The sequence below is a fragment of the Pipistrellus hanaki genome (assembly GCF_964339955.1).
Source record: "Pipistrellus hanaki genome assembly, chromosome: 2".
Taxonomy (NCBI): Eukaryota; Metazoa; Chordata; class Mammalia; order Chiroptera; family Vespertilionidae; genus Pipistrellus; species Pipistrellus hanaki.
This window is the reverse complement of record NC_140504.1, coordinates 69,450,345-69,462,583: the sequence shown is the minus strand read 5'-3', so window position 1 is coordinate 69,462,583 and position 12,239 is coordinate 69,450,345. Positions and strand designations below refer to the sequence as shown.

The following is a 12,239-nucleotide window of genomic DNA, read 5'->3' as shown; positions in this document are numbered from 1 at the left end:
TTACAAATGAAATTAAGTTACTTTCTCAGAGCAGTAAAGCTGCAAATCTAGGATATAAAACAAAGTTTGTCTATATTAATAAAAGGGTAATATGCTAATTAGACTGGATGTCTTCCAGACATCATTCCAGATGTTCTTTTTGACCAAGCCAGGGTCAGAGGGAAGTCAGTCTGGGTCCCAGGTGCCAGCCCAGTTCCCGGGTGATAGCAGATGTCCCGAGGGAAGCCAGCCCGGGTCCTGGGTGCCTGCTGGCATCTGGAGGGGGGAAGCCTGAGTTCTGGGTGTGGAGGGAAGCCAGTGTCAGCAGCCGGGGGAAGAAACAGGGGAAGAAAGGCCCACTCTTGCATGAATTTTTGTGTATCAGGCCTGTAGTCTCTCTCTCTCTCTCTCTCTCTCTCTCTCTCTCTCTATATATATATATATATATATATATATATATATAGTCAGCCATTATGACCTGTGGTTAGTGTGCTTCCACAGCAAACCTCCCATGGCTGGCCAAACTCCCACAGCCCCTCCCTCCAGCCAGCCAGTTGGTCGGTGGCTCCCACCGACAACCTCCCAGTCTCTCCACCTGGCCTGCCAACCTTCTGCAGTCCTGCTCCCTGGCTGGCTGGCCCCAATTGGCCCTGATCGCCAGCCAGGCAGAGGGACCCCACCCATGCATGAATTCATGCACTGAGCCTCTAGTATAGCTATAAAGACCATGGTAGCCTCTAGTGTTACAATTTGTCTTCTGCACTCTCCTTAAGTTTTATTTTCATTTATCTTAATTTTGGGGATGGGTATTAAAAAGTAGAGTGCATTAGGAGGATAATCAGAATAATGGGGGGGGGGGGGTTAAAAAAACAGCCAAGTTTATCCCAAAATACAAAGAAGAAAAAAAAAAAAAAAAAAAAACCCAGATGTTTGACTCAGTTGGAGCATCAACCTGTATACCAAATGGTTATAGGTTCTATCCCCAGTTAGGGCATGTGCAGGAGGCAAAAGGTCTCTCTCTCTCTCTCTCTCTCTCTCTCTCTCTCTCTCTCTCTTTCCTCCCACCCTCTCCCTTCCTTTCTCTCTCAAAAAATCAATTATTTTTTTATGAATATATATTTTATTGATTTTTTACAGAGAGGAAGGGAGAGGGATAGAAAGTCAGAAACATCAATAAGAGAGAAACATCGATCAGCCGCCTCCTGCACGCCCCCCACTGGGGATGTGCCCGCAACCAAGGTACATGCTCTTGACCGAAATCAAACCCGGGACCCTTCAGTCCGCAAGCTGATGCTCTATCCACTGAGCCAAACTGGTTTTGGCTCAATTATCTTTTTTTTAAAGTAGGTACATGAATATATTATAATTAGTATCAATAAGCAAGGTTTTTATTTTTTTCAGAAGGGATCCATACAGATTTTATGAGACGGGTGCATATTTTATGTTAAGGGAAAATATGCTTTTGCATTAGGTCATTTAGTAAAATGAGCTTCTTTATGAAATCTTGCTTATGTAAGTATAGGCAGGATGTGTTATTCCCCAGGGAGGTCTATCATTTTCAGAAGAAATAACTCATGCAAAAACATGATGGTATAAATTGCACTGAATATTCAGGAAATAGAAAATACTAATGGATAGCAAGATTACATATTCTGGTACCAGTGGAAATTGTTCAGGTATTTTGCTGTCACAATAAAAGACTGATAAATATAATGCCATTCTAACTAAATTCTGTTATTATAACTTGGAGTGTTGTTATAGATCTGCTAAGTGGTCACTTGAAATATTTTTATAAAATTTGGTGCTAGGACTATAAAGTATAAATTAAGGACTAGTTTCAACTAGTTCTCTTGCAAAAGAATTGAGGATAAAAACAGTACAATAAAAATAAAATACTTATTATATACCAACTCTTATACTTGATATATTTTATGTAATCTATGAATTCTGATTTTTATATAATAAAAATGTAAATTTCTATATAAAGGCATAACAGCAACATAAATTCCACCTTGTTATCAATATCATTTTTTTCAATACTATTTACTGGCGATTTCATTAGAAATTTTAGTATAGCATTCTAAGAAAATGTATGAATATATACCAGCAAATGAAAACATAATACTCTACATACTATTTTGCATCTTGACTTTTAATGTAACTAAAAATAAATAAATAAATAAATAAATAAATAACATGTGAGGTCAGAAAATCCTCATAACAACAATATAAGGTAAATATATACCTTATCTACCTCCTTTGGCAAATGAAGAACATCAAATGTTTGGAACTGAGATGTAAGGTAACTTGCCCAAGGTCACACCTAGTGAGAGGCAGTCAAGGGTTAGAGAACTAGCAATCTTGACTTCAAAGTCTGTGCTCTTAGTGCTTCATCATAATGTCCTAGGGATCTTTCTTCATCCAAAAATTGTAGCTTTAAACAAGGCCTTTCTAAAGGTCATGTGACTTCGGAGAAAAATAAAGAATCTTTTTGCAAGTAATTAACTGAGCATTTAGCATTATTGTCAGCATTCCTATGGTAGTGTAGTAGAAATAATGAGATACCAGCCAAGAAGCTTATCAAGTTATCTTCCTAACTTAGTTAAAATTGTTTCTAGTTAACTCTAACTTCTAACTTCGCTAAATTGTTGAGGCAATCTCTCCATACACTTTATGAAAATAGCTAAGTTGAACAAAAAGTCTCTCAAGGTGTACAATAAGGATAGTAGAATGCCCTTGCTGTTGGTTGGTGTGATTTATTTTTATTTTTGTTGTTATAGTACAATAGTTATCACAATCACCTCTTCCAAGCAATATGAAAAGTCTGTTTCAAATTAATCCCATTGGCAGACTGTTCTCTCTCCCTTTAGATGAGGTCTTTAAAGAAAAATCCCAGCTACATAGTGAGAAAATGTAGTGAAAACTATCTTAAACATCAGGGTTTTTTGCTACTTGAAGGCTTTAAGGAGACAATAGATGCTTATGCATGGCTCCTTTAAAATATTTTGTCAAACATTTAAAAAAATAAATCCCAAAGTTGCCTCTCTCATCTCCAATGATACCTACCTTACCAATTCTCTTTGTTCATATAATATAATGTAGTTTATGTTCCTTTTCCTCTGCAAAAATGATAATGACTCAAAGGGAGGAATCAGTTATGATGAAGAAAATAAAACTTTATGCATAATATCATAGTTATAATAATCCATATTGCTAAGGCTGACCATTCTCACAAAGCCTGAGGGATTCCCTTTCCTGTCCTCTCCTGAGATGGAAAGATTGGTAGGCATTTCACAGAGGAGCAGAGGAAAGAGAACATTTTTCCATCTGTTACTATCCATGTCTTACTTAATTACTACCATCTTTAATAAGGAAATGCAACTTACTCTTCAAATTGAAATTTTAAAATTTTGTACCTTATACTAAAACCCTTGAAGTGCTAACTTTAAAAACTTTTTTACCCTTCCCTAACCGGTTTGGCTCAGTGGATAGAGCTTTGGACTGAAAAGTCCCAGGTCCGATTCTGGTCAAGGGCATGTACCTTGGTTGTAAGCACATACCCAGTAGGGACTGTGCAGGAGGCAGCTAATTGATGTTTCTTCTCATCGATGTTTCTAATTCTCTCTCCCTCTCCCTTCTTCTCTTTAAAAAATCAATAAAATAGCCCAAACCGGTTTGGCTTAGTGGTAGAGCGTCTGTCTGCGGACTGCAAGGTCCCCAGTTCGATTCCGGTCAAGGGCATGTACATTGGTTGCGGGCACATCCCCAGTAGGGGGTGTGCAAGAGGCAGCTGGTCGATGTTTCTCTCTCATCGATGTTTCTAGCTCTCTATCTCTCTCCCTTCCTCCTTGTAAAAAATCAATAAAATATATTAAAAAAAAAAAAAGAAAGAGCAAAGGTTTGAATCTTTAAAAAAAAAATCAATAAAATATATTAAAAAAAAACACTTTTTACCCTGCATTCTGTAATATTCCTTCTCTGAACATACATTACTTTTCTAGTGAGAAACAAGCACCACCTCACAAATATTTTAAAGTGTGTTTTTTTAAGTCTATGTGCATAGTTAATAGTTTCTAAAATGCATATTTTCGCCAGGTAAACTGCTATGAAATTTCTCATAAGCAAATTATGTCTTCATTTTAATATTAAATTTAGTACATATATCCCATAAATATAGGTCAAAGCTAGAAAAAATCATATTTTTTAAATGTTCTAATAATAGAAACTATTACTCTGGAATATATACTACTTTTTTCCTACTTCTATTATGGTTGTGTATCATCTTGCCTGTTTATAGCAGATGCATATTATTTGGGAAAAGAGAATGCTTAAGAAATTTCTTATAGGTTAAGAAAATTATCTAATTCTTATGTGTTTTTGAACTTTCTGAGTGCTAACATTTGTGTGTGAATTTTAAGATAATGGAAAAAAATACATATTAATGACACACTTTCCCTTTTGAAAGACTTTAATCTTTAAAAGGGAAATAAGACTTGCAGAGAAATGACATTTTACCAAAAAGCTTGATCTTTTGTGACATGTCATCTAAATCTCATAGTGGGTATAATTTACCAAATTGGTTTGAAGTCATTTCAGGAAAAGTATAGGAGCCATGGTCTGCATTACTGATAGATTTGTCCAAGTACTTGATAGTCCATTAGGAGAATAATTTATCTGAAAGCAAGCAGACCAATACCCACACAGCCCTCCAAACACAACCAATTTCAGAAGCAACCAGACAACTGTTACTTACTTAGAGTTTACCTGTGACCACATAAAATGTGATCCCCACTTCTAACAAGATTATATTTGCCACTTTAAAAATTGCTATTTTCTCTTGAATAGACGAATGCCTCATGTTCTATAATTGGAGAGCAACTAAAGACTATCCAATTCAGTGGGAAGAGGTGTGGAGGGAAGAGGAAGAACTGCAGCACAAACAGGAATAGTTGAACTAATGTATCAAAATTACCTGAAAAACCTTGGGTGCTATTATATATCTTAATTACAATATTCTAAAATCTCTGTGCCTTCTCTTTTTTCCTACTCCCCTATCTTCCAATTTCCCTGGGGATTTCACATAGAAACTCAAGTGTTAGCTTTTATAATATCTCATAGTCACACTGCAGTCAGTCCTAAAAGTATACTCAATCATACCTGTGACTTATTTTGTGTAAAGTGCCAAAATATGCATTCAGGCTCAATGGTGACTAGATATTGCAGAAATAATATAAATACCCTCAATTTCATATTTAGCTTTTGAATTAAATTTTTAAAAGCATTCATAATTATTTCTTTTTCATCTTTATGAACTAATTAAACTCCTCTGCAAATTAATAGTCCCTTGCTCTATAGCTTATAATCTTTATAATACATGTTATTATGGACTCAATTCCCACAGTTCCTCTTCAGGTAATCTCAAATGACTGGACTACTTCCTGTTGAGAGAATCCTGGGCTGCTCTGTTGCACAATTCCATGAGGTACATTCATGTAAGCTATGTGAACGATGCCCCCTGAAATTTTACAAGACACATTTTTTCTCATGAACTACAATGGGAATATGCTTCAGTCATTTGTGCACATAAATAGCCTGAATAGACCTATCATACCTATTTTATTGTTGTTCCTTTGTTTCCATTATTTGTTCTGTGCCAGTAACCCCACTCACAACCTAAATGAGGTTAAAATCTATTTATATTTCCACTAGTGGCCCTGTGCATAAATCCGTGCACCTTAAAGGAAATTTGATTAGAATAAATATTTTAATATTGACAGTCACCCTTTCTCTATAATAGAAGTGTCAACCAAATTTATTATCGACAATGACAGATCTAAACATGCATGCAGTTGGTGCCAGCAAGAGCTTTATATGTGTTGTGCATGAGTGAGTCAACTTAGCCTTTTATATATATAGAATAAACTTGCTTAATTAGACCTGCTTTCTGATTTAGCTCAACTTTTTCTAGTCCAGTGAAGCACTCCAACTTCTCTGTCATGTAATTATTAGCAACACAGCAGTAAATATCAACACAAAGCAGATTATTATTGTAGATCACACAGGGAGAACAAAGGGTAAAATATTTAACTGAAACAGTGTTTGACTATACTTTGCACAGTGAGAAAACCTGAAGTCATTTTCAAGATCCATCATTTCTTACTTCTTTTAAGTTAGGTCAAGTTTCTAAGCTTTCTACATTTCCGTTTTCTGGCTAATGAAGAGAAAATAGGATTCCACCATGTCTCCTATCTACCTACTCCAGGACTTCTGTGAAGATCAAATGAGATGAGGCACTGGAAAATACTTCACAGACATTTGGTTAAATGTAAAATGTTTCCACCTGGCTATAAAGCAAGTCATGTTTCTAGGCTGAAGAAATTCCAAGGAGGATAGTCACTAGGGAAAGGAAGCTGGGCATTGCTACATGACATCATTACGTGGTACCCACAGTCACTGTTTCTGAGCTGGGCTGGGCTGTGGACCACATTTTGCACCATGGGATTCTGGCAGCACCAGCTGCAATTTGATGGGCTATTTCTCTAGGGTGTTGGCAGGCCCTTTGTCCCACTTAGAAGAAGCCGAGTGTTGCTTTGTGGGCAGCAGATTCACAGTGCCATTTCTCTGTAAATGGTCAGTACACATCATAGCAGCTCCTGTATTGAGTGTCTGTCCACTGGTGGTCAGTGTGTATCACAGCTTCTGGCCAGATGGACACTTAGCATATTAACCTTTTATATAGAGAGATGCCGTATTTGAAGATTACCACATCTGCGATCTCATCTGATGAAGTTGAAGTTGATATGCCCTCCTCTGTGCCCCATGGCCTTTTGTTCTTATGAGAGACCAGCATTTCTTCTGTTGCCCTGTGTGTGTGTGTGTGTGTGTGTGTGTGTGTGTGTGTGTGTTTGCTTTTCCTGATTTAGAATAAGATATTTAAGGACAGAAATCATGACCTGTTCATCTTTGAATAATTATGGCCTATTGCCTGCTACATTAGTGGGCTAAAATTATTTGCTCAATTGATTTCAATAAACTGAGAACTTTTACAGAACTCAAAGAAGTACATCAAAAGACCTGTTAGATTTTAGGCTTAAAAAGAAAATACCCCAAATAACCTACCTAAAATTTAATTCTTAAATGTAGTTCTGACTTTAGAAAAAGTCAAATTCTCATATGTTTTATTGAAATCACTCCTCGCACAATACCAAGTACAGAATTACCAGACTCATAAACAGCTTCCCTGAAGCAATGCCTTCCTATTTCCCAGCTTGATTATTAATCCAGTGGCCACAACAAGGCAAACTAAATCCATATAATCTACATGATTCTCTTTTTCCATATCCTTCTAAAGCCTAGGCCTATTCCTTATAATACAAACTAAAATCTGCATAAAAGAAATTCAGAGCATTATCTTGAAGACCAAAAAAAGTGAACTTCCATTAAATGCAACCTCTATTTTAAGCAATTCTCTATGATCAACTATAATAAATATAGCTACCAATTTTCTATTGTACATAGGAAGTTCACCATAGTAAAGACAAATATATCAAGTAGCTGCTATTTAAAAAAATCTCTATTGATTAAAGTATTACATATGTCTCCTTTTTCCCCCATTGACCTCTCCCACCCACTCCCTCCTTCCCTCCCCCCGCCCCAGCACAGGCACTTATCCTCCTACTGTCTGTGTCGATTGGTTATGCTTATATGCATGCAAGTCCTTTGGTTGATCTCTTACTCATTTTGAAATAAGCCATGTCAAAGCTTAGAGTAATTCTAAGAAAAATTATGTTAATTCAAATACCTAATTGATCTTTAATTATTATACAGAAAGATCTTAGCAGGCAATATGGGTACCCTTTAGGCAGCCAGCTCCACAAAACAGATACATGGAGAGAAGTACACAATAAAGAGAAAACCCATTCTGAAATGTGAGAAGATTTAATATACTTATTGAGAACTTCTAATAGGCCATAGTTAATTTAACAGATGTTTACTGAGAACCTGTGATATGCCATACTCCCTTAGAGAACTGCAATTAAAAGTAAGAAAACAAACAAATATCTTACTTCATGGGACTTAGAGTAGGAAGAGAAATTATTCCTGGAGAAATAGATCAGGAATTAGTTATAAGATGGGCTTTATGTCACATGTAATTCTGTTCTTTCTAAGCCAGACACAGTACCATGTTTTCAGTGTCCATGTTCCCTGGGATGACAACACTGTATCTGGCTGTGCAATTCCAACTGCAGCCTTAGTTTATGCCTCAGCATGTGACACATGTGAAGGAAGCGCCAGGAGACCCTGCTAGATTGTGTATACACTGAAAGCCAATTTCAACAATTTGAACCTTGTCTGGCATAGGACCCTTCCCTAAGGACCCCTTTTAACATTGGATCATGCATTTCTAGATGTCTGCATCTTTTCACACTGTGAATGCAAACTTTCTGTCAAACAATAGTGTTAAATAATCAGCATCTTACCTCAGCCAACACTTACTTGTATAGCAGAACATGCCAATGAATCTCCCAAAGCTGAGTACCAGCCAAACCATTTCCAAAGAAAACAGGGATGTTAACCCTTATAATTCATTAATTATCTCTTATGTTAAATAAGTGCTGAAGAAGTTAGAAGAGAGGGGTTATATGGGCATTCAGATTTAGAGATACCTTCATTAAGAGACATTACTTGGGTTGTAATTTCACTTTTAAAAAATCCAACAACTTTTTAAACATCCATATTGAAATTGCTTCAGGGTCTGTTTCTGCATCTAAAAATCAAGGGAGCAGGTAAGAGGTAGGTGGGAGGGTGGGGGGTGTTTCAAGTCAGTGTGGGCTAAATTGATTTAACTGTTTCTGAGGACAATGAAAAATTAAAAAATTTGTTGATATAACATAGAATAAACAAAAGTGATGACCAAAAACCAAAGACAAGAATATTGTCCAGTAGTTTGCATGACTTTTTAAACCTGCTGTGTCTCAGAATCCCTTGTTATATACCCTTTGGAATATAGATAGAACTAGAGATATAATTATCTTGATCTGACGAGAAATTTTTCTCCCTCTTATTAGAATTTCATCTCTTAAAGTAACACCATCTATTAGAAATATAATGCAAGCCATAAAAGTATTTTTAAGTATTCTTGTAACTATGATAAAAAGTAACAAAAATTAGTTTAAAATTTAATATTTTAAATTTGTATTTTATATAACACAATTTTCTAAATATTGTCATTTCAATAAGCATTCATTATTTTAAAAAATTTTTTAAAATTTTTATATTGCCTTTTCAAATTTTGATGTCAATTTTATACTTACAGCACATGGAAATTCATACTAGTGATTAGTGCCTAATATATTAGACAATATAGTCTTATGGGGTGAGGCCATATCTGTGTCAGTCATTGGTACTATGCACTGGACAAGTTTGCATGAATATCAGGTTCTAAAAATAGTAGATATATTATTATAATTAGAGATATTTATAAACCAGTATATAATTTACAAACATGTGGTAATTAACCAGATCATTCCACAGTATGTAGAAGTATGGACTCCTACTCCAACAGTAAGCAATTGATACCCAACTTACTGGTTGAGGAAGACTAATATTTATAAACATTAAGAATCCTATCTAGCCTTAGCCGGTTTGGCTCAGTGGTAGAGTGTAGGTCTGTGGACTGAAAGGTCCCAGGTTCGATTCCGGTTAAAGGCATGTACATTGGTTGCGGTCACATCCCTGATAGGGGGTGTGCAGGAGGCAGCTGGTTGATGTTTTTCTCTCATGGACGTTTCTAGCTTTCTATCCCTCTCCCTTCCTCTCTGTGGAAAATCAATAAAATATATTTTTTTAAAAAGAAAAAAGAATCCTATCTAATAAAAGAGCAATATGAAAATTGACTGTACCTCTGCTACACCCATCAGCCAATCAGGAGCGAGTATGCAAATTAACCCAACTAAGATGTCTAGGGCCATGGAGCAAGCGGGAGCCTTGGGTTTCCCTGGCAATGGAGGAAGCCAAGTTCCTGGCCTACCCTGGCCTCCACTGAAAGCTACAAAGTTTCAATTATAGAAGATAGATAAATCCCAGGTACCAGGGCCTATGCTCTGGTTACCAGGGGGTGTGGCCAGCCTGCAAACCACCATAGGCCCTTCGCCCGGACCACCCCACACCCCAAGGGAACCCCCACCCTGATCCGGGACAGCCTTTAGGGAAAACCACCGGACCTCTACCCATGCACCAGGCCTCTATATATATAATAAAAGAGTAATATGCAAATTGACTGTCACTCCAACACACAAGATGGCTGCCCCCATGTGAACACAAGATGGCTGCCACAAAATGGCCAGCAGTGGAGGACAGTTGAGAGGGATCAGGCCAGCAGAAGAGGGTAGTTGTGAGTGATCAGGCCAGCAGGGGTGGGCAGTTAGGGCTGACCAGGCCAGCAGAGGAGGGAAGTTGGGGCAAACAGGCCTGCAGGAGAGGGCAGTTTGCTATCAATCACACTGACAGGGGAGTGGTTAGGGGGTAATCAGGCTGGCAGGCAGAAGTGATTAGGGGCAATCAGGAAGGCAGTCCTGGATTGTGAGAGGGATGTCCAACTGCCCGATTAGGCCCAATCCCAGTAAGATTGGGCCTAAATGGGCAGTCAGACATCCCTCGAGGGGTCCCAGATTGGTGAGGGTGCAGGCTGGGCTGAGGGACACACAGTCTCATGCACAAATTTTGTGCACCAGACCTCTAGTTGTTTAATAAAAATACATTTTAAAAAACAGTTCTCAATTTTCTTTTTTGTGTATTATACAATTACTGAGGCAACAGATTTAAAAGTTTTAGAACTTCATTCATCAACCATTAAAAATTAAGTTAAATAACGTATTCAGTATTTTCACAATTATAGTTGCTTAAGGCAGATATATCACGTTTTGGGACAATTCTTATAATATTCAGGATTTATCTTTTTTGGAACTTTCTTCCAAAAAACGTTTGCTTTCTTTTACATGCACTAAAATCACCCCAGCCTCATCATCCTGTAGCTGTGAATGATTAGTTATAAATGGATTTCCTGGCTCTTGCTCATATTTGCTCATGCTTGAGTTTGGTTTCCTGCAAATTCTCCTTTAAAAGTTTTTCATGAGTCACAAGCTATGTCTCAATGGGTGTTTAAAAAACAGCATGAAGCCTTTTACCAGCTTCCCTCTTTGAGGTCTTGCTATTCTGGACTGTTTTAAGGCAACTTGCCTCTTTGTTAAGCCTACCTAGAGCATATATTTAGCAGTTTAATTTAGCAGCATATTTAGGGTCCTCCAGCTGTCAACCAGGCAAAGAAATCCTCCAGAATGGCTTTCTTGGTAACTTACATTGCCAAAACTACTTCTTCACAATGCAGAGAAAATTGTCCTGTCTCTAGTTCTGTTAACCTTTTAACTGGCCTCTAAAACTACTTCTTCACAATGCAGAGAAAATTGTCCTGTCTCTAGTTCTGTTAACCTTTTAACTGGCCTCTAAGGTGACTGAATATGCGTTGTGTCTCATAGAGTTCCTGTCAAAATGACCAATTTAATTTCTGCTCTCAGCTTCTCTATCTATAGTGGGTCAGGCTTCTGGGGACAAACTAGTTATCACACTCTCCTGCCTTCCATTTCGCATCACCTCTGCCTTCATCTTACTGTTGCATCAGTGTGCAATGAGGGGGCCAACCTTGGAGTTGGCACTTAATATTTTAATGAATATTTATTTTTATTTTCATAACTAGAAGCCCGATGCACAAAATTTGTGCAAGAGGAGGCCTTCCTTCCCCCAGCAGCTGGCATCAGTTTCACTCTGGCACCGAGTACCCAGGCTTCCCTCCTGCCCTAGCTTCATCAGGAAGGATGCCTGGTCTAATTAGCATATTACTGTTTTATTATTATAGATTATGTTTTCATATTCTTTATATAAGATAATATTTATTTAAAATGTGTTATTACTTTAAGGTATTTTAAAATATAATTTCTTATGGTTGTGAATATTTGTGTTTTTAAATAGAAACAGCTTTATTTCTATCTATAAAACTGATTCTATCTATAAAACTAATAGAAAATTATTGTAAGAAAAAAATCAAACTAAATATTTCTATAACATTTCTTGAAATCTCTAACAGTGAAAATGTCTGAAGTGGTTTGTTGCAAATCCTTTCAAAATCCTTTGTTCATTTTCTTTTTCACAAATATCAAATGATACAGGTTATATGACATATTTTTATATATATGTACTAGAGGACT

The 12,239-nt window shown here is 37.0% G+C and overlaps 1 long non-coding RNA gene across 1 annotated transcript in view; it reads right to left on the bottom strand.

Annotated features, from left to right (window-relative positions):
* LOC311618287 overlaps positions 1–12,239 on the bottom strand; it is a 1,465,663-nt gene that overhangs the window by 89,381 nt on the left and 1,364,043 nt on the right. The window lies entirely within an intron of this gene.